This window comes from Hemiscyllium ocellatum, chromosome 29, assembly GCF_020745735.1.
Source record: "Hemiscyllium ocellatum isolate sHemOce1 chromosome 29, sHemOce1.pat.X.cur, whole genome shotgun sequence".
Lineage (NCBI taxonomy): Eukaryota > Metazoa > Chordata > Chondrichthyes > Orectolobiformes > Hemiscylliidae > Hemiscyllium > Hemiscyllium ocellatum.
This window is the reverse complement of record NC_083429.1, coordinates 26921770-26945719: the sequence shown is the minus strand read 5'-3', so window position 1 is coordinate 26945719 and position 23950 is coordinate 26921770. Positions and strand designations below refer to the sequence as shown.

The following is a 23950-nucleotide window of genomic DNA, read 5'->3' as shown; positions in this document are numbered from 1 at the left end:
AGGGAACACCAGTGAACAGTGATCCAGAGAGAGAACACCGCTGAGTATTGATCCGGAGAGGGAGCACTGGTGATCAGTGATCCAGATCGGGGATACTAGTGAGCAATGATCCGGAGAGGGAACACCGCCGAGCAGTGATCTGGAGAGAGAACACAAGTAAGCAGTGATCCGGAGCTGGGATACTGGCGAAGTGTTCCAGAGTGCGGACACTGCCGAACAGTGATCAGGAGTGGGGCCTCTGCCGAGCAGTGATCTGGAACGGGGATACCGACAAGCAGTGATCCAGAGAGGGAACACTGCTGAGTATTGATCCGGAGAGGGAACACCGAAGAGCAGTGATCCGGAGAGGGAACACCAGTGTGCAGTGATCCAGAGAGGGAACACCGGTGTACAATGATCTGAAGAGGGAACACCGGTGTGCAGTGATCCGGAGCGGGGATACTGGTGAGCAGTGATCCGGAGCGGGGAAACTGGTGAGCAGTGATCCAGAACGGGGATACTGGTGAGCAGTGATCTGGAGCTGGAATACTGGTGAGCAGTGATCCGGAGCGGGGATACTGGTGAGCAGTGATCCTGAACAGGGATACTAGCGAGCAGTGATCCGGAACGGTATACTGGTGAGCAGTGATCCGGAACGGGGATACTGGTGAGCAGTGATCCGGAACGGGGATACTGGTGAGCAGTGATCCGGAGACGGAGCACCGCCGAGCAGTGATCTGGAGAGAGAACACAAGTAAGCAGTGATCCGGAGCTGGGATACTGGCGAAGTGTTCCAGAGTGCGGACACTGCCGAACAGTGATCAGGAGTGGGGCCTCTGCTGAGCAGTGATCTGGAACGGGGATACCGACAAGCAGTGATCCAGAGAGGGAACACCGCTGAGTATTGATCCGGAGAGGAACACCGCTGAGTATTGATCCGGAGAGGGAACACCACTGAGTAGTGATCCGGAGAGGGAACACCAGTATGCAGTGATCCAGAGAGGGAACACCGGTGTACAGTGATCTGAAGAGGGAACACCGGTGTGCAGTGATCCGGAGCGGGGATACTGGTGAGCAGTGATCCAGAACGGGGATACTGGTGAGCAGTGATCCGGAGCGGGGATACTGGTGAGCAGTGATCTTGAACGGGGATACTGGTGAGCAGTGATCTGGAACGGGGATACTAGCGAGCAGTGATCCGGAAAGGTATACTGGTGAGCAGTGATCCGGAACGGGGATACTGGTGAGCAGTGATCTAGAGAGGGGATACTGGTGAGCAGTGATCCAGAGACGGAACACGGCTGAGTTGTGATCCGAAAAGGGAGCACGCCAGAGTGGTGATCCGGGGAGGGAACACCGGTGTGCAGTGATCCGGAGCGTGGATACTGGTGAGCAGTGATCCGGAATGGGGATACTGGTGAGAAGTAACCCGGTACGGAGATACTTCCGAGCAGTGATCCGGAGCGGGGATACTAGTGAGCAGTGATTCGGAGCGGGGATACTAGTGAGCAGTGATCCGGAGCAGGGATACTGGCAAGCAGTGATCTGGAGCGGGGATATTGGTGATGTGTTCTGGAGAGTAAACACTGCCGAGCAGTGATCCGGAGTGGGAACACCGGTGAGCAGTGATCTGGAACGGTGTTACTAGCGAACAGTGATCTGGAGCGGGGTTACTGGTGATCAGTGATCTGGAATGGGGTGCCTGGTGAGCAGTGATCCGGAGCGGGGATTCCAGTGAGCAGTGATCTGGAATGGGGTTACTAGCGAGCAGTGATCCGGAGCAGGGTTACTGGTGAGCAGTGATCCGGAGCAGGGATACCTGTGAGTAGTGATCCGGAGCGGGGTTACTGGTGAGCAGTGATACGGAGCGTGGATACTAGTGAGCAGTGATCCGGAGCAGGGATACTGGCAAGCAGTGATCTGGAACAGGGTTAATAGTGAGAAGAGATCCGTAGCTGTGATACTGGCGAATGGTGATCTGGAGCGGGGATACTGGTGAGCAATGATCTGGAATGGGGATACTGTCGAGTGGGGATCTGGAGCGGGGTTACTGGTGGTGTGTTCTGGAGAGTAAACACCGCCGAGCAGTGATCCGGAGTGGGAACACCGGTGAGCAGTGATCTGGAACGGTGTTACTAGCGAACAGTGATCTGGAGCGGGATTACTGGTGATCAGTGATCTGGAATGGGGTGACTGGTGAGCAGTGATCCGGAGCGGGGATACCTGTGAGCAGTGATCTGGAATGGGGTTACTAGCGAGCAGAGATCCGGAGCGGGGTTACTGGTGAGCAGTGATCCGGAGCAGGGATACCTGTGAATAGTGATCCGGAGCGGGTTTACTGGTGAGCAGTGATACGGAGCGTGGATACTGGAGAGCAGTGATCCGGAACGTGGATACTGGAGAGCAGTGATCTGGAGCAGGGTTACTGGTGAGCAGTGATCCAGAGCGGGGATTCTGGTGAGCAGTGTTCCGGAGCGGGGATACTGGCGAACGGTGATCCGGAACGGCAATACAGGCGAGCAGTGATCCGGAACGGGGATACTGGTGAGAAGTAACCCGGTACGGAGATACTTCCGAGCAGTGATCCGGACCGGAATACTAGTGAGCAGTGATTCGGAGCGGGGATACTGGTGAGCAGTGATCCGGAGCGCGGATGCTGGCGAATGCTGATCCGGAACGGGGATACTGACAAGCAGTGATCCCGAGCGGGTCATCGCCGAGCAGTGATCCGGAGTGGGAACACTGGGGTTACGAGCGAACAGTGATCCGGAGCAGGGATACTGGTGAGCAGTGAACTATAATGGGGTTACTAGTGAGCAGTGATCCGGAGCGGGGATACAGGCGAGCAGTGATCCATGGCGGGGGTAGTAGTGAGCAGTGATCCGGAGTGGGGACACCGCCGAGCAGTGATCCGGAGCATGGATACTGTTGAGCAGTGATTCGGAGTGGGGATACTAGTGAGCAGTAATCCAGAGCAGGGATACTGGTGAGCAGTGATCTGGAGCAGGGATACTGGTGAGCAGTGATCCGGAATTGGAATACTGGTGAGCAGTGATCCGGAGCAGGGATAGTGGTGAGCAGTGATCCAGAGCGGGGATACTGGTGAGCAGTGATCCGGAGCGGGAATGCTGGCGAACAGTGACCCGGAGCGGGGATACTGATGAGTGGTCCGGAGCGGGGGCACTGTGAGCAGTGATCCGGAGAAGGGACATTTGTGAGCAATGATCCGGAGCGGGGACACTGGAGAGCAGTGATCCGGAGCAGGGACACCGCCGAGCAGTGATCCGGAGCAGGGATACTGGTGAGCAGTGATCTGGAACGGGGTTATTAGCAAGCAATAACATGGAGCGGGGATACTGGTGAGCAGTGATCCAGTGTGGGGATATTGACGAGCTGTGATCCGGAACGGGGATACTGGTAACCAGTGATTGGAATGGGGATACTGGTGTGCAGTGATCTGGAGCAGGGATACTGGTGAGCAGTGATCTGGAATGGGGATACTGGTGAGCAGTGATCCGGAGCTGGGATACTGGTGGGCGGTGATCCAGAGCGGGGATACTGGTGAGCAATGATCCGGAGCAGGGATACTGGTGAGCAGTGATCCAGAGTGGGGATACTGGTGAGCAGTGATCCGGAGCGGGGATAATTTTGAGCAGTGATCCGGAGTGGGGATAGTGGTGAGCAGTGATCCAGAGCGGGGATACTGGTGAGCAGTGATCCGGAGCGGGAACGCTGGCGAACAGTGACCCGGAGCGGGGATACTGATGAGTGGTGATCCGGAGTGGGGGCACTGGTGAGCAGTGATCCGGAGAAGGGACATTTGTGAGCAATGATCCGGAGCGGGGACACTGGAGAGCAGTGATCCGGAGCAGGGACACCGCCGAGCAGTGATCCGGAGCGGGGACACTGGTGAGTGGTTATCCGGAGAAGGGACACTGGTGAGCAATGATCCGGAGTGGGGACACTGGAGAGCAGTGATCCGGAGCAGGGACACCGGTGAGTAGTGATCCCGAGCAGGGATACTGGTGAGCAGTGATCCGGAGTTGGGACACGATTGAGCAGTGATCCGGAACAGGGATGCTAGTGAGCAGTGATCCAGAGCGGGGATATTGGTGAGCAGTGATCTGGAATGGGGACAGGGTTGAGCAGTGATTCGGAGTGCGGACAGGGTTGAGCAGTGATCCGGAGCAGGGATACTGGCGAGCCATGATCCGGAGAGCTGACGCAAGCGAGGAGTGATCCGGAACGGGGAAACTGGCGAGCATTGTTTGGGAGCAGGGACACGGTTAATCAGTGATCGGGAACGGGGATACTGGTGAGCAGTGATCCAGAGCGGTATTACTGGTGAGCAGTGATTCGGAGCAGGAACGCTGGAGAGCAGTGATCCAGAGCGGGGATACTGGCAAACAGTGATCTGGACGATTCTGTGACTTTCACCTTGATTATAGAGAGAGATAAATGCGTGCAACAGGGTAGGTTTTACAAATGGGGGAAGGGTAAATACGATGCTGCAAGATAGGATCTGAGGAGCATAAGTTGGGAGCATAGGCTGTCAGGGAAGGATGTCATTGAAATGTGGAACTTTTTCAAGGAACAGATATGACGTGTCCTTGATATGTATGTACCTGTCAGGCAGGAAAGAGATGGTCGTGTGAGGTAACCTTGGTTGACGAGGGAGGTTGAATGTCTTGTAAGGAGGAAGAAGGAGGCTTACATAAGGTTGAGGAAACAAGGTTCAGTCAGAGCGTTGGAGGGATACAGGATAGCCAGGAGGGAATTGAAGCAAGAGATTAGGAGAGCTAAGAGAGGGCATGTAAAATCTTTGGCCGGTAGGATCAAGGATAACCCCAAGGCATTTTATGCGTATGTGAGAAACATGAGAATGACAATAACGAGAGTAGGTCCGATCAAGGACAGTAGTGGGAGACTGTGTATTGAGTCTGAAGAGATAGGAGAGGTCTTGAATGAGTACTTTTCTTCAGTATTTACAAATGAGAGGGACCGTATTGTTGAAGAGGAGAGTATGAAACGGACTGGTAAGCTAGAGGAGATACTTGTTAGGAAGGAAGCTGTGTTGGACATTTTGAGCAACTTGAGGATAGACAAGTCCCCCGGGCCTGACGGGATATATCCTAGGATTATGTGGGGAACAAGAGAGGAAATTGCAGAGCAGTTGGCAATGATCTTTTCGTCTTCACTGTCAACGGGGGTGGTACCAGGGGATTGGAGAGTGGCGAATGCTGTGCCCCTGTTCAAAAAAGGGAATAGAGATAACCCCGGGAATTACAGCCCAGTTAATCTTACTTCTGTGGTAGGCAAAGTAATGGAAAGGGTACTGAGGGATAGGATTTATGAGTATCTGGAAAGACACTGCTTGATTAGGGACAGCCAGCACGGATTTGTGAGGGGTAGGTCTTGCCTTACAAGTCTTATTGAATTCTTTGAGGAGGTGACCAAATATGTGGATGAGAGTAGAGCAGTGGATGTAGTGTACATGGATTTTAGTAAGGCATTTGATAAGGTTCCCCATGGTAGGTTTATGCGGAAAGTCAGGAGGCAGGGGATAGTGGGAAATTTGGCTAGTTGGATAGTGAACTGGCTAACTGGTCGAAGTCAGAGAGTGGTGGTAGGTGGTAAATATTCAGCTGGAGCCCAGTTACAAGTGGAGTTCCGCAGGGATCAGTTCTGGGTCCTCTGCTGTTTGTAATTTTTATTAATGACTTAGAAGAGGGAGTCGAAGGTGGGTCAGTAAATTTGCAGACAATACGAAGATTGGTGGAGTTGTGGATAGTGAGGAGGGCTGTTGTCAGCTGCAAAGGGACTCAGATATGATGCAGAGCTGAGCTGAGGAGTGGCAGATGGAATTCAACCCTATCAAGTGTGAGGTTGTCCATTTTGGAAGGACAAATAAGAATGCGGAATACAGGGTTAACGGTAGGGTTCTTAGTAAGGTGGAGGAGCAGAGGGATCTTGGGGTCTATGTTCATAGCTCTTTGAAAGTTGCCACTCCGGTGGATAGAGCGTATAAGAAGGCCTATGGTGTATTAGCGTTCATTAGCAGAGAGATTGAATTCAAGAGGCGTGAGGTGATGTTGCAGCTGTACAGGACCTTGGTAAGGCCACATTTGGAGTACTGTGTGCAGTTCTGATCACCTCACTTTAGGAAAGATGTAAAAGCTTTGGAGAGGGTGCAGAGGAGATTTACCAGGCCGATGCCTGGAATGGAGAATAGGTCGTACAAGGATAGGTTGAGAGTGCTAGGCCTTTTCTCATTGGCACGGTGAAGGATGACGGGTGACTTGATAGAGGTTTATGAGATGATCAGGAGAAAGATAGAGTAGACAGTCAGAGACTTTTTCCCCGGGTACAACAGAGTGTTACAAGAGGACATAAATTTAAGGTGAAGGGTGGAAGGTATAAGGGGGATGTCAGGGGTAGGTTGTTTACCCAGAGAGTGGTGGGGGCATGGAATGCGCTGCCGGTGGGAGTGGCAGAGTCAGAATCATTGGTGACCTTTAAGCAGCAATTGGATAGGTACATGTATAGGTGCTTAAGCTAGGACAAAGGTTTGGCACAACATCGTGGGCCGAAGGGCCTGTTCTGTGCTGTATTGTTCTGTGTTCTATGTTCTATGTTCTATGGAGCAGGGACACTGGAGAGTAGTGATCCAGAGTGGGGATACTGGTGAGCTGTAATCCGGAGCAGGGATACTGGTGAGCAGTGATCCGGAGCGGGGATATTGGTGAGCAGTGATCCGGAGCCGGGACACTAGTGGGCAGTGATCCGGAGAGGGAACGCCGGCGAGCAGTGATCCAGAGCGGGGATACTGGTGGGCAGTGATCCGGAGCACGGTTACTGGCAAGCAGTGATCCGGAGAGGGAACACCGGCGAGCAGTGATCCGGAACGGGGATACTAGTGAGCAGTGATCCATAGTAGGGACACTGGAAAGTAGTGATCCGGAGCGGGGATACTGATGAGTGGTGATCCGGAGCGGGAATACTGACGAGCAGTGATCCGGAGTGGCAACACTGGTGAGCAGTGAGCTGAGGCGGGGATACTGGTGAGCAGTAATCCGGAGCCGGGATACTGGTGAGCAGTGATCCGGAGCCGGGACACTAGTGGGCAGTGATCCGGAGTGGAGACATTGGCGAGTAGTGATCCGGAGTGGGAACACCGGCAAGCAGTAATCCGGAGAGCAGACACTGGCGAGCAGTGATCCGGAGAGGGAACACCGGCGAGCAGTGATCCAGAGCGGGGATACTGGTGGGCAGTGATCCGGAGCACGGTTACTGGCAAGCAGTGATCCGGAGAGGGAACACCGGCGAGCAGTGATCCGGAGCGGGGATACTAGTGAGCAGTGATCCATAGTAGGGACACTGGAAAGTAGTGATCCGGAGCGGAGATACTGATGAGTGGTGATCCGGAGCGGGAATACTGACGAGCAGTGATCCGGAGTGGCAACACTGGTGAGCAGTGAGCTGAGGCGGGGATACTGGCGAGCAGTAATCCGGAGCCGGGATACTGGTGAGCAGTGATCCGGAGTGGGGATATTGGTGAGCAGTGATCCGGAGCCGGGACACTAGTGGGCAGTGATCCGGAGTGGGGACATTGGCGAGTAGTGATCCGGAGTGGGAACACCGGCAAGCAGTGATCCGGAGTGGGAACACCGGCAAGCAGTGATCCGGAGAGGGAACGCCGGCGAGCAGTGATCCAGAGCAGGGACATTGGCGAGCAGTGATCCGGAGTGGGAGCACCAGCAAGCAGTGATGCGGAGAGCGGACACCGACGAGCAGTGATCCGGAGAGGGAATGTTGGTGAGAAGTGATCCGGAGAGTGGACACCGGCAAGCAGTGATCCGGAGTGGGAACATTGGCGAGCAGTGATCCAGTGAGTGGACACCGGTGAGCAGTATTCCGGAGTAGGGACACCGGCAAGCAGTGATCCGGAGAGTGGACACCGGCAAGCAGTGATCCGGATCGGGGACATGGTTGAGCAATGATCCGGAGCGGGGATACTGGTGAGCAGTGATCCGGAGCAGGAACACGAGCGAGCAGTGATCCGGAGTGAGGTCACCGGCGAGCAGTGATCCGGAGAGGGGACACTTCTGAACAGTGATCCGGAGTACGGACGCTAGCGAGGAGTGATCCGGAGTGGGGAAAGTGGTTAGCAGTGATCTGGAGCGGGGATACTGGTGAGGGGGGATCCGGAGCGGAGATTGTGGCAAGCTGTGATCCGGATCGGGGACACTGCTGATCAGTGATCTGGAGCATGGAAACTGTCAAGCAGTGATCCGGAACAGGGATACTGTTAAGCAGTGATCCGGAACCGGGATACTGTCGAGCAATGATCCGGAGTGGGGATTCTGTCGAGCAGTGATTTAGAGCAGGGATACTGGCGAGTAGTGATCCAGTGTAGGAATACTGGCGAGCAGAGATCCTGAGCGGAGATTGTGGCGAGCAGTGATCCGGATCGGGGACACTGCTGATCAGTGATTCGGAGCGGGGATTCTGGTGAGGAGTGATCCCGAGTGGGATTACCAGCAAGCAGTGATCCAGAGCGCGGACACTGGCGAGCGGTGATCCAGAATGGGGATACCGGCGAGCAGTGATCGGGAACAGGGATACAGATGAGCAGTGATCTAGAGCAGGGATACTGATGAGCAGTGATCTGGAGCGGGGACACTGGCAAGCAGTGATCCGGAGCAGGGATAGAAGCGAACAGAGATCTGGAGCAGGGATACTGGTGAGCAGTGATCCGGAGAAGGGACACCGCCAAGCAGTGTTCCGGAGAAGGGACACCGCCGGGCAGTGTTCCAGAGTAGGAAACGGGCAAGCAGTGTTCCATAGCAGGGACACCGCTGAGCAGTGTTCCGGAGTAGGGACACCGGCACACAGTGATCCAGAACAGGGACAGCAGTGAGCAGTGTTCCAGAGAAGAGAAACGAGCAGTAATCTGGAGTAGGGACGCTAGCAAGGAGTGATCCGGAGCGGGGAAAGCAGTTAGCAGTGATCCGGAGCAGGGATACTGGAGAGAGGGGATCCGGAGCATGGATTGTGGCAAGCTGTGATCCAGATCGGGGACACTGCTGATCAGTGATCTGGAGCAGAGATATTGTCGAGCAGTGATCCGGAGTGGGGATACTGGCGAGCAGTGATCCGGAACAGGGGTACTGGACAGCAGTGATGCAGAGATGGATACTGTCGAGCAGGGATCTGGAGCGTGGACACTAGCAAGCAGGGATCTGGAGCGGGGACAATGATGAGCAGGGATCTGGAGCGGGAATACTAGCGAGCAGAGATCTGGAGCAGGGACAATGATGAGCAGTGATCTGGAGCGGGAATACTAGCGAGCAGGGATCTGGAGCAGGGACAATGATGAGCAGGGATCTGGAGCGGGAATACTAGCGAGCAGGGATCTGGATCGGGGATACTAGCGAGCAGGGATCTGGAGCGGGGACACTAGCGAGCAGAGATCTGGAGCGGGGACACTAGCGAGCAGGGATCTGGATCGGGGATACTAGCGAGCAGGGATCTGGATCGGGGATACTAGCGAGCAGAGATCTGGAGCGGGGACACTAGCGAGCAGGGATCTGGATCGGGGATACTAGCGAGCAGAGATCTGGAGCGGGGACAATGATGAGCAGGGATCTGGAGTGGAGACACTAGCGAGCAGCGATCCAGAGCGGGGATTCTAGTGAGCAGTGATCCGGAGCAGGAACAATGATGAGCAGTGATCCGGAGTGGGGACAATAGCGAGCAGGGATCTGGAGCGGGGACACTAGCGAGCAGAGATCTGGAGCGGGGACACTAGCGAGCAGTGGTTGGTGACCAGCAGCCTGTTGCAGGAGTGGGAGCAGCATCCCAGTGTGGAGCATGGTGCCAGCCAATGGTCAGCCCACAAGATGGCCCCTTACACTGGCCTGCTGCAGGCTCATTTTGGGGAAAGACTATGATGTTTGCCTTTTTATCTTTGCTTCTTGTTTTTCTGCAACTAGGAGAAAGTGATTTGGAAACTGGTGAAGTCAATGTTGATGCCGTGTGGTTGTCGTGTCATGAGGCCAAAGATGAGACGTTCTTCCTCCATTCAGCTGATGGCTAGGATTTGGCAGTGGAAGATGCCCAGAATTTGCATGGCCTTGGTGGGCCGGGAGTTGTAGTGGTCCGCCACAGGGCGGTGGGGTTGGTTGGTACATACGGCCCAGATATGTTCCCTGAAACATTCCGCAAGTTGACACTCCATCTTCCCGATGTAGAGGAGACCACATCGCGAGCAACGGATGCAGTAAATGAGATGGGGTGATGTGCAGGAAAACCTCTGTCAGATTTAAAAAGATTGTTTCAGTTGTTGAACAGAGGTGAAGGGGGAGATGTGGGGGTAGGTTTTTACATCTCTTGTGGCAGCAAGGGTAGGTCCTTGTAGTGGAGGGTGGTTTGGGAGGGGACCATGGACCATGAGGGAGTCACTAAGGGAATGGTCTCTGCAGAACACAGATAGTGGTGGGGGATCAATAGTTTTATTGTAACTTTTCTATTCCTTTCTCTACTCTGGACCTGTCTTTGTACCAATGATGGCACTGTGAGTGGTGACTTATAAACTTTTCCCTCTACTGTTGTGGTTCTGTTCACCGAGCTGGAAGTTCCAGCTCGGTGAACAGAACCACAACAACGGACACCCGAGCTACAAATCTTCAACCAGACTTTTTTCCCTCTACTCATTTGAGTGCATGTGACTATAAAGCTAATACAATTCCAATGCAGTTCCCGGGCAGTGGTGGGCACTGCACACAGGGCCTGATTGAGAGATGGGAACCTCGGGATGTTGAAGACCGCTGAGAGGCATCGCTCCATTTTTATTACTGACAAGGCAAAAGCGAGGACTGCAGATGCTGGAAACCAGAGTTTGGATTAGAGTGGTGCTGGAAAAGCACAGCAGGTCAGGCAGCATCTGAGGAGCAGGAAAATGCTCTCTTCCTGATGAAGGGCTTTTGCCCGAAATGTCGATTTTCCTGCTCCTCAGATGCTGCTTGACCTGCTGTGCTTTTCCAGCACCACTCTAATCTAAACTTTACTACTGCACCCCTCTCCTCATGACTACCTGTTCTCGTAACTCCTTCATTTATTTATCATGGTCTGGAGTCACTCAGTGACCTGGGCTGTGACACTGCAGAGCACAAGGACTTGACAGTCTTTAAATGGCAACATGTTCTCCCACAAAGTCTTGATTCCACCAAAAATAGGCAGCATGGGCCTCCCGCTGACTCTCCAACTGAGAATCGAGATCTCTGACACCTCCAAAGGTTTCCAATGAGGGAGAGGGACCACTTGCTCAAGGTACATGAGGGCTAGAGGTGAAGTCAAATTCTCACAAAGGTCGTTGCCTTCAAAAAAAAAGAAAATATTCGGAAAAAGAAATCAATTAATGTCTCATTAAAGATGTAAGTATCAAGGCAATTTCAGATCCTTCTGAAGCCTCCCCCCAACTAACATCAAGTTGACATTCTACCAACTATAAGATAGCCAGCATGAAAAAGTTTGTTACCCACTGGAAACACAATTCAAAGCAAAAGGTGGTGAATTCATTCAGCAATTTCGATAACGAACTGCATTTAGTTTGTTTAAAAAAAATGAAGTTGACTGATAGTTATCTATTACTTATGTAACCAATCTTTTTTAAGCATTAGATGTGGCACCAATTCCAAAATGCAGAAAAGTAAACCTAACATTTATTAATGAATAAAATATCAAGGGAAAGAGAAATATATTACACTGAGTGATGGGGGAAATGCTTGAGATAGAAGCAATTTATAATTTATAACCGTTCCTTTGATTAGTTCTACTCTCGTTGTGAAACATCGACAATAATGAGGTAATTTCTGGGAAGTCAAAACAGAAAATCATTTATATTCAGGATAAATATCACATCCTATTGTTAAACAGTGAGAAATCAAAGGACTGCTCACTCATCACAATGCAAGGATTGAACTAGTTTGAAACATTGCAATATTAAACAAGGATATGATTATGGCTTCACAGGAGGTTCCTTGGTCATGCCTATTAATTTTTGTGTTTTAGTCACAATAGTGAACTAAGAAATTTGACTTGAATGTGTTAGTGCTGATAATATGAATATCACTCACAATGAGGTTCTTCCCAAATCTTAAAAATATCAGACCAATTATATTTTATTTTGAGTTGAGAGTGTAGTGTTGGCAAAGCAGGTCAGGCAGCATCCGAGGAGCAGGAGAATCGGCACTCCTCACCAGGGCTTGTGCCTGTGGGATTGACTCTCCTGCTCCTTGGATGCTGCCTGACTGGCTGTGCTTTCCCAGCACCACGCTCTTGTCTCTGATCTCCAGCATCTGCTGTCCTCAGTTTCTCCCATGGTTTATTCTGAGCCTCCCCTCCGCCTGGTCAGACATTTTCTTCCTTTGTCTCCTGAAGATGTAAGCTTTTATGGAGGTATGATTTGCCCAATACTAGCGACTGATGATAGCAACCATTCTTGTAGTGTGAGGCTGGAAAATGGGCTCTAATCAGATCTGAACAAAATAAGTATGATCACAGAGTCATAGTCCTTTTGGCCCATTGTGTCCCTGCCAGCCATCAAGCATCCATATTCTACGTCCCTATTCTAGCACTTGACCCAGAGCGTTGCATGTTATAGTTTAATAAATGGTATCACAATATAAATCAAGATATTGTTTATAAATGGCCTATAAGCAAGCACACTGTTTAAACAGAAACACGGTTTGAAGAGGAAGTGAAAATGGATAACACTTTTAGAACACCAGCACAGTGGCTCAGTGGTTAGCACTGCTGCCCCACAGCGCTAAGGGCCGGGGTTCAATTCCCACCTCGGGCAACTGTGTGTGTAGAATTTGCACATTCTCCCTGTGTCCCTGGCTTTCCTCTGGGTGGGTCTGGTTTCCTCCCATAGTCCAAAGATGTGCAGGTTAGGTGAATCGGCCATGCTAAATTGCCTGTAATGTTAGGTGCATTAGTCAGGGTGAATTTAGGGGAATAGGTCTGGGTGGGTTGCTCTTCGGAGGGTCGGTGTGGACTTGTTGGGCCGAAAAGCCTGTTTCCACACTGTAGGGAATCTAATCTAAAAACACACGTTTCTGACTCTCTGCCAAAGCCCTGGCAAACAGTATGGGTCCTTTCAAAAGAAATTCTCAGCAAAATTATTCTTTTCTTTCATCTGCTTTGGAAAGTTTGAATTGTGCCTAATGCTTTGCTGTCTGCAGTGGTGATGATGGTGGGTGATAGGAAATCAGGATAAATTATACACTGCAGTTGTTAATTCTAATCCAGAAGCCATATAGTAAAAGGACATACATATATGCAGCACTTTTTATTTATAGCCATTAGATGCCTAAAGCACTTTGAAGCCTGAGTAAAAGTATTTTTGATCTGCAGTCAAGGCAGAGATGTTCAATTCAGAGACTAATAGATTAAAAGATAGTGAGTATGTGAAGGGATAGGGGGGTAGGAAGATGGCATTAGGGCATAAGATTAGCCCATATCAATTGAATGGTGGAGTCATTCCACTGTCGTACACAAGACTATGGGTCAAGTGCTGGAAAATGGGATTAGAAAATAGATGCTTGATGACTGGCACAGATTCAATGGGTTGAATGGCCTACTGCTGTTCTTATGTCACCTGATGCTGTGTAATTGTAGTAGCCAATATACACGCAGCAAGGTCCCCAAAACACCAGTCCACCAATGATTGGATAATCTGTTTCAGTGACCTTGGCTGAATAATAAATATGGGCAAGGAGACAGAGGAAAACTCCTCTGCTGTTCTTCAATATAGTGTTGTAGGATCCTTTACATCCATGTGAGTGAGCATTTAGGGCATTTGTTTAGAATGAGATTGAGTCGATGTGCTGCAATATGAATAAATGATATCAAAAGCTTCCAGTGCTAGCAGGCGCGAACAGGGGTGTGCAGTATTGTAAAGAAAATCACTAAATTAATCAACCCTTTTAAAGTCCTAAGCAATATGGAAATCTGAAATTTTGCCTAAAGCAATTTCTCACATGATGTTTCAGAGAAAGGAAGGTGTAAAATAGTCTTATCACCGCTTGCCAGTTTTGCACCAGAAAGGTTGTTTGCTCAAAATAATCCTTTTGAAAGAATGGGTGGTTAAAATCTTAGGAACTCTTCTTTGCAGTAAGATTTAATAATGAGTAACGGCAGCCTATTTAGCAGGCTACAAAGCATTAAGGCGAGAATGAATTTAAAATGAAACATACATGCAAACCACAACAGCATTTCTTGGTTGACTGCTGTGAGCTTTACACTGCAACTGCCTCTGTAGGGCGGGACAAACCAGTGCATCCTGTAAAGAAATTATGATGGACTGTGAGTATAATTTTTTATCATGTCCTTTTGTTTGGATATCCAAATGTTTTTTAAGTTGAATGTTAATTGCAAGTCGAGTTGTCATGATATAACTATGTTTAAATATAATATACTCCATGTTAAAATATTCATTTCTACAATGCAATTCTTAATAAGTAAATATTAAAAGGTGTGGCCCAATGCTGACTTCCTCACAAAAAGATTACACGTGGTCCTATAATGCAGAAGTTAAGATTCTCGATGTGGTTTTGGATGTTAGTTAAATAAGAAAGTTGCTTTTCGAACAAAGAACAATACAGCACAGGAACAGGCCCGTCAGCCCTCCAAGCCTGCACCAACACGTTTTGTTCTTCCATACTAAAACTATCTTCATTTACAGGACCTGCATCACTCCATTCCCTTTCAATTCATGAATTCATTGAGGTGCTTCTTGAATGCTGCTATTGTATCTGCTGCTATCACCTCCTCTGACAACATGTTCCAGGTACTTACCAGCCTTTATGTGAAAAGCTTGCCCACACATCTCTTTTAAACTTCCCCCTTGCACCTTGAACCTGTGTCCCCTAGAAGTTGACTCCTTCGCACTGGGAATTTCTATTCTATCCATGCCACACACAATCTTCTATCAGTCAAGAGTGTGGTGCTGGAAAAGCACAGCAGGTCAGGTAGCATCTGAGGAGCAGGAGGATCAACGTTTCGGGCAAGAGCTCTTCATCAAGAATCTCTTACCCAAAACGTTGATTCTCCTGCTTCTCGGATGCTGCCTGACCTGCTGTGCTTTTTCAGCACCACACTCTCGACTCTGATCTCCAGCATCTGCAGTCCTCACTTTCTCCTACAATCTTCTATCAGGTCACCCCTCAACCTCCAGTGTTCCAGTGAAAACAAGCCAAATCTATTCAACCTTTCTTCATAGTTAAAATCCCCCATACAAGGCGGCATCCTGGTAAACCTTTTCTGCAGCCTCTCCATAATGTCCACATTCTTCTGGTAGTGTGGCTACTAGAACTGAACACAATTTTACTATAATATGCCCGTAGATATATTTGACCCTGAGGTAATTTTGCTAGTCTGAAAAGTCCTTCAGGGAAGACAGTTCATGATAAGAGTTTAGATTAGAGTGCTGCTGGAAAAGCACAGCAGGTCAGGCAGCATCCGAAGAGCAGGAAAATCAACGTTTTGGGCAAAAGCCCTTCATCAGCTCCTTGGATGCTGCCTGACCTGCTGTGCTTTTCCTGCACCACTCTAATCTAAACTCTGGTTTCCAGCATCTGCAGTCCTCACTTTTGCCTAGTTCATGATAAGATCCAATCTAAAATGAGGTATGCTGATTAAGTCCCTTAAATGATCTGAATTTGTTGTTGTTAAGGTTTCAGATTATCCATACGTTTGACTGCATTGGTTTACTTTGACATGAGGATAAAGATAGTGCAATCATTCATAGCATTACCCGAAGAAAAACCTTGACAAAACAATGTTATTTCTGGTCTTTATAGACATTTCCCCAAAGTTGGGAATGGCTCAAAGGAAAATTGCAAGACCTAACCGAAAACAATTGCAGATCATGTGTCAGGTCAAAACTGTAATGGAACAGCCCTGGTTTTCCAACCTTGAACCAAAACAGATGTCATAGACTGTTGCATTTGGTTCAATGAAATCAAACCTGTGTTTAAGGGGAAAAAACAAAATAGTGCCTGCTTTATCAGAGTGTGGAACTGTTTGAAAATCTATAAGTGCCAGTGAATTTCAATGCATAAAGATGTATTTTGTTCAGTATAGCACACATTGAAATCGCTGTTATTTTTGAAAATCTCACATTATAAAGTCAGGAGTTCAGTTGTTACAATGTTAATCCCTTTTGTGTTGGAAGTGACAGCTCTTAATGACGCTTGACATTTGCAAGAGAAAACTTATAGCAATTTTCAAAGCTGTTGTAGAGATGTCAAGTGTCAGACAAAAAGAATGAAAGATGAATAGAAGAAGGGCAGAGTGATGCAAAGGAGGTCATGATTTCATAAATGTGTGAGCGTTAAGAGGAGTGCAGATGCATTCATATTCCACAGCTCATTTCACACCCTCAGATTGCCCTGAAGCTCTTCACTGTTAAAGAAGTACTTCTTAAGTGTTGTTACTGTTGTAATGTCTACAATTCTTGCAACCAGTTTGTGCACGGTGAGATTCTAGTCACAGCAAAGAGATACAGAGCTAGTTAAGCTGTTTTAGTGATACTGACCAAGGAATCAATATTGAAGGATGCCTCCGCTCTTAGGCAAATAAAGTCACGACAGGGCAGACAAGTGTCATGTCTGTTAAGGGTGTCCAATCACTGATCCTCAAACAACCATTGATTGTTTTAGCTCGTGTTCAGGGCTAATTCCTGACTCTCAAAGCAAAATGTTCTTAGGTATTTTAAGTCATAGTCTAAACTGAGTTTAAAACAATCCTTACATTAAATAACTTGGACTGGTGTGGACAAAGTTAAAAATCACACAATACCAGGTTATAGTTGTACAGGTTTATTTGGAAGTACTAGCTTTCGGAGCGCTGCTCCTTTGGCAACCACCTGATGAAGGAGCAGCTAGTGCTTCCACATAAACCTGTTGAACTATAACCTGATGTTGTATGATTTTTAACTGTGCATTAAATAAGATATATGTGACCCAATCCATACATACCAATGGGGATTCAGATTAATGATTCAGCCAAAAAATAGAACACTTGACAGTCCAAGACATCTTACAAAGCTACACTGAATTGAGTGAATATACTACATGTCACCATCTTCCTGCCCTTTCACTGGAAAATGTCAGTGTGGAATGCATTCCCACAGCTGTCTGCAGCCCTGCAGGAAGTTAACGCTCCATGGTGCATTAACAGGCTAGAGGAGGAAGTTTTACTCCTGACTCGGAAGCCAGTACTGCTAAAGACGAAAGTCTCCAATTTGAATTTCCAATAGCCCTGTTGTCCTAGCAGCACCAACCACGAGCAGTGGCTATCCATGGTACTACAAGTTGTCCCATGAGGCTAAATGCTGCAGCACACAGACTAAGTCGAGGAATTTCATGGCAGGCATTACAGGGGAGGGGGCAGTCTATTTGGAAAGGAAGAGGGATATGGGATAAGATGCTTTGCGTAGGGAAAGTGCTGCTGATTGGGAAAAAAAGGCACTTGAGGGAGGCATTGTCCTTTCCTGCACAAGGGCTGAGCGGGAGAACACATTGGATTTATCCCACAGTCCTCGCTGTGGCCCCCAGCTTGTCATCCTTAACCAGCCATTAATTAGTCCCTTACTACCTACTCTTCAAAATTGCTGATGCACCAGAAGCAAGCAGGCAGACACCTCAAACACTTAATCTAATCTCAAGACCAATTTGTTGAAACGTTATAAGTTAATTTTCCCTGAAGTCCCATATCATATTAGTAGGAATTGATTCTAAAGGAGGCACTTAGCTATTTATTTTAATCAGATTAATGCCACCGTTAAAATTATGCATTGAGAAATCATATGCGGATGGAATAAATATTCACAAACATTGCTAACAGAATTTAATTTCCTTAATACTTTCAATTTAGAATGTGAAAAAATAATTGAAGGAAAGCTTACTGAGCACGAAAGAAACAAAAACCTAGAGAAATGGCTTAGAATCAATCAAATTCTGCTCGTATCCTGTGAGATTTTAAATGGTTTTCTGAAATTTCCTCTTCAATCTCCCTTTTTTGCCTTTTAATTCAATGTCAACTGTTGACCCTTGGAGAGCTCAAAGAGAAAACTTAATTCTATAAAGATATTAAAAATAAAAATAAATTGGAAACTGATCTCATCACCTTCAAGGTTCAGGTCCTAGTGCCACACCTCTAAGTTGGGCTTATGCTTTCTCCTCGCTGCACGTGATCCACCATATTTAAGTTGGAGCTTAATGAGTTGGTGATCCTTTCTCTCTCTTTGCCTGCATCTTATGCTTGGGTCTGGGTGGGATGCTGTTTGAAGAGTTATACAAACTCAATGGGCTGTATTGCCTCTTTCCCCGCTGTAGGAATTCTATGAAATGCACACCCCTACACCATTCAGAATAAATCTCTTTCAAATTGGTAAAGAAGGAATGAGTTTGGATTTATGCAGCATCCTTAACATTCTCAGAACATCCCAAGTTCCTTTCACACCCACTGAGGTGTTTTTGACATACAATTATTGATGCAACATGAAAATTCACTCATGCAAGATCCCAAATTGAAAGAATGATCAATTTAATTGAGTGAGCAAAGTCTGTAAGTTTGCCAGACCCCCATAAGTGTCCCCTATTTCCCTTCAAATTATGCATTTGATCATTTTCTATCAATCTGAACTGCAAAGAACTGTGGATTAGCAGATTGATAACTAGGCCCCAACAGCACAATATCACCTCAGATTAAGCCCCACACAAGCTTAAACTATGAGTCAATCTGTAAAGAACTAACTGCACCACTACTCAAATAAAAGTGAGAGTACTGAACGTTAGAGCTCTAATGAGCATGTGCTTAAAGAGCTAAGTCATCTTGCTGTGAGGTCACATGTTGCCATGATGGAAAAAGATATGAGTGAAGCCTTGATCTATCTTTCTCTGGTGTGCAAAGACTGGCAATAAATGTTTTTCACGAGCTTTGTGTTCAAGCCTCATAAGTCTTCACCTCCAAATGATATTCTGATAAAAATCCAGAAATGGAGCGTAACCATTTACTTGAGAAACTGTAGTGATGCTAATTGAAACAATCTTCAGCCATTGGTATTATTACTTATAATGTATTGTAAATCTTTAAAGTTGTCTCTAATGGTGAAAATCCTGGTTGAGCGCAGACACTGTCGATGCTGCTCAAGTCAGAATCTTGATTTGCTTGAATATAAAATAATGAACTATAGATACTGAAGATCTGAAGCAAAAACAATAAATGCTGGAGAAACACAGCAGGTTTGGCAGCAGTTGTGGAGAAAAAAGTATAGTTAATGTTTTGAGTTCAGTGACCCCGACCCCATTTGGAAGTGCCCAAGGACGCCCTCATAAGAACAGGATTGGTGCTCAACTCATCAACTGCCAGTTCCGATGTGCCACAGCAAGAAACTGTAATGATCTCCTCAGGAGATAGATACGAGCTGCAACCAATAGGATACTCTTCATTGTCCAGTACTTCCTGGGAGCCGATAAACTATACCATGTTCTTCGCAGCCTGCAACACATTATCAATGAGGATGAGCACCTTGCCAAGACCTTCCCCTCACTTCCACTTCTCGACGTTAAACAACCACCAAACCTTAAACAGATCATTGCTCGCAACAAACTGCCTGACCTTCGAACAACACCATACAACCCTGTCACAGAAGATGCTGCAAGACGTGTCAGAGTGTCGATATGGGTACCACCATTACACGTAAGGACACCACCCACCATGTACTCATGTGACTCAGCCAATGTCTATCTCATATGTTGCAGACAAGGATGCCCTGAGGCATGGTACATTGGCAAGACCAAGCAGAGGCTATGGCAATGGATGAATGGACACCGCACAACAATCACTAGCCAGGAGTGTTCCCTCCCAGTTGAATAACACTTCAGCGGTCCAGGGCATTTGACCTCAGACTTTTGGGTGACCATTCTCCAAGGTGGACTTCAGAACAGACAACAATGCAAAGTGGCTGAGCAGAGGTCAATAGCAAATTTTGGTATCCATGGGGATTGTCTCAACTGGGACCTTGGGTTCAGGTCACACTAAAGGTGACCCCACTACACACACACACACACACACACACACACACACACACACACACACACACACACACACACACACACACACACACACACACTCCCCACCCCTACATACATATACGTAAGTTCGTGAGGCGAATGTGTACTTGCAGAATTAAATTTAACTTTGCGCAAAAACTGCATGAATTTATGTAAGATTCTGTAACTTCCACTTTAGAAATAGAATCAGTCTGACCTAACATTGGAACACAGAAAGACTTTAACTTCACACCTTCAATACATCATCTGAGCTGAGATGACACCTATAGTTAAAAGCTATCTTGAGAATGTAAGTTTAAAAAAGCTCTGGGATTTACAAATGAAGGAACTGAAACTAACATGGTCATGTTAAAAGATTAAAGATGTAAGCTAAATTGGTTCAATATTCTATTCCATGATGCTGCAATCCTGTTGCTATAAATTCTGTGTCTTATAGTTCTGCTCCACAATCACCTGATGAAGAAGCAGCGCTCCATAAGTTAGTGATTCCAAATAAACCTGTTGGACTGTAACCTGATATTGTGTGATTTTTAACTCAGAAACAAGCTGCATGTCACCTCCAGAGCCATTGGCTGGGAACGCCTGCAGCGAGACTCAAAGTACATTAGTACAAAGAGTTCATAAATAGTACTGCCTTTAAATACTTGAATAAAAAATTTAACTTCATAACAGCCAATTAAATATTTAAACAGTGCATTTACCATTAATTTACAGAGAGTTCAAACTGATATCCACTGTTGCCTGAAGATACAGGAAGATCCGACAAGACACAAAATACTATTCAATCTTTAAATATAATGCTAGGTTTCACTAACAGATAACTACATTGAAAGTGAATTAGGCAAGCTTTGAATATTTAAAATCCTAAAGGTGTCTCAGAGTACTTTCAAAACAAAATCCTCATTTTCTTCTGGTTAAAGCTTTCTGCTGGAGAGAGTGTTATAGGATAATTTAGAAGTCTGCAGTGTAATGTAGATGAATACACCCAGGTTTAGGGAACTAATAATGCATAATATATTCAAATGTTATACTTTGCACTTGGACAGCATGAAGTCCTAATAAATCAAAGTTATTTCTAAGCAAGTTCAGTATTCCCTTACTGCTGCTATCTGCTCTGACTGGGGAGTTGTTGGCATAGCATTCCAAGAGGATTGACATTTAAAAGGAGACAAATGTCTTGTTTATATTGTGAGGTAAGAGCCCTGATGCTGAACTGAGGTGATCAATATTTGACCCCAATTTGTCTTACCTGATTAAAATACTCCAAACATATAGTGAAGAAAGAACTTGAGTAGGCCATTCAGCTCCTCGAGCCTGCTCCACCAGTCAGGTTGTGACTGATCTGACTGTAAACTCAAATCCACATTCCCACCCATCCCAATTATCTTTCACACTCTTGTTTAACAAGAATTTATCTACCTTGGCCTTAAAAGCATTCAGGGACAATTCTTCCACCAATTATGCAGGAAGAGGTTTCCTAAGACTCATGAGCCTCTGAGTGAAAGAACTTCACTTCACCACTAGTTTAAATGGGTGACACTGGATTTTTGAAGAGTAATCTCAGTTTTTCATTCTTCTAGAAGAGAGGACATCCTTTCTATAACTGTCAGGACCCCTCAGGATCTGACACTTCAAACAAGTTGCCTCTTACTCTTCTCAACTGTAATGGATACCAGTCTGGTCTGTCCAACTTCCATCCTGCCTTAAATAAGGAGGCCAATACTGTGCACTGCCTTCCTGATTTGATCTCATTATACTTACTTGGCAGGGGAGATGACATGATCAGTGCGGTGTCTCTCCCAGGATAAGGCTATTCCATTGCACTTCGGGTGTGCTGACGCCTGTGATGTCCCCAAATGCGGGATACTCGACTGCAACATTTGTGGTAGTGGGGGACTACGTTCGCGCTCACCCCTGAATTTTTTTTTTAAAGGGCGGCATAATGGTTCAGTGGTTAGCACTGCTGCCTCACAGCACCAGGATCCCAGGTTCAATTCCAGCCTTGGGCGACTGTCTGTGTGGAGTTTGCACATTCTCCCTGTGTCTGTGTGGGTTTCCTCCGGTTTCCTCCCACAGTCCAAAGATGTGCAGGTTAGGTGAATTGGCCATGCTAAATTGCCCATAGTGTTAGGTGCATTAGTCAGAGGGATATGGGTCTGGGTGGGTTACTCTTCGGAGGGTCGGTGTGGACTGGTTGGGCTGAAGGGCCTGTTTCCACACTGTAAGGAATGTAATCTAATGCACTGTCTACCTGGAGTATAAACTTCCAACTTATGGATTCACCAACTTACGGATTCAATTCTTCTCATAATAAGTTAAAACATTCCATTAGTTTTTCTGATTACTCGTTGTACCTGCGTTATAAACTTCTGCCATTCATACATCAGGGGATGCTCCCTCTGCATCTCAAAGTTCTGCAATCTCTCATCATCGAATGAAATGTTTCTTTTTTAATCGATTGATAGTCACATGTACCAAAGTACAGTGAAAAGCTTTGTTTATGAGTAGTACAGACAGATCATAGTAAGCAAGGACGTACAGATCAAAAAGAGGTATACAGCTTACATTGCGATGGGTGTGGGCTAGGTAAGACCAGTGCCGGCAAAGTCAGCATTATTTGAGGCTAGCGAGTCCATTCATCAGTCTAATAATGGCAGGGAAGAAGCTGTTCGTGAACCTGCTGGTGCATGTGTTCAGGCTTCTACATCTTCTGCCTGATGGAAGAGGTTGTAGGAGAGCATTACTGGGGTGTGATAGGTCTTTGATTATGACAGCCTTTTCACAGCAACGAGCTGTGTGAATGGAGTCCATGGATAGAGGTTTGGCTTCCATGATCGCATGGGCTGTGCACACCACATTCTGTAGTTTCTTAATCCTCGACAGAGCAGTTGACATACCAGGGCATTGTGCACCCAGACAGTATGCTTTCAATGGTGCATCATTAGAAATTAGTGAGGGTCCTTAAGGACATGCCAAATTTCCTGAGCCGCCCGAGGAAGAAGAGATGTTGTTGTGCCTCTTGACATCACAACCACGTGGGAAATCCAAGACAAGTTGTCTGTTATCATCATTCTAAGAAACTTGACGCTCTCCACTATCTCAACCTCAGTTCCATTGATGTAGATGGGGGCCTGTTATCCTCCTTTCTTTCTGAAGTCAATGATCAGTTCTTTAGTTTTGCCGATGTTGAGAGAGTGGTTGTTCTCATTGAACCACATCACCCAGCCTCTATCTCCCTTCTGTATTTTGACTCATCATTGTTAAATATCTGTCTCACTACAGTGGTGCCGTCAGCAAACCTGTAGATGGCGTTGTCTTGGAATTTGGCAACACAGTCATGGGTGGACAGGGAGTACAGTAGGTGGCTGAGGACGCATTCATGAGCGTTATTGTGGAGGAGGTCTAGTTGTCTATCTTCACTGATTGCAGTCAGTTGGTCAGGCAGCTGAGGATCCAGTTGCAGAGGAGGGAGCTGAGATGAAGGTTACATCGCAATAGGTGTGGGCTATTTGAGATCAGTCATGAGGGGATAACGATGTTGAAGTCAGAGCTGCAGTTGATGAGCAAGAGTCCGACATAGCTGTCCATTGTTGTCCAGATGTTTCAGGGATAAGTGCAGGGCGAGGGACATGGTATCTGCTTTTCACCTGTTACATCAGTAAGCAAACTGTAGGGGATCGAGGCAGGCTGGGAGACTAGAGTTGATAACCAGCTTCTCAAAGCACTTCATGATTATCTGAGTGCATGGCTGGGGTCTCCGTCTGGGCCTGTCGCTTTTCCAATCTGATGTCTGCAGCAGTGACTGAGGGAACAGGTGTGTCCAAGAC

At 47.3% G+C, this 23950-nt stretch overlaps 1 non-coding gene across 1 annotated transcript; it reads left to right on the top strand.

The window, feature by feature from the left end:
- The first annotated feature begins 21876 nt into the window (after window positions 1–21876).
- LOC132829729 (U1 spliceosomal RNA) lies at window positions 21877–22040 on the top strand. The gene has a single exon (XR_009646267.1). It is a non-coding gene; the product is annotated as a U1 spliceosomal RNA (small nuclear RNA).
- Window positions 22041–23950: the final 1910 nt, after the last annotated feature.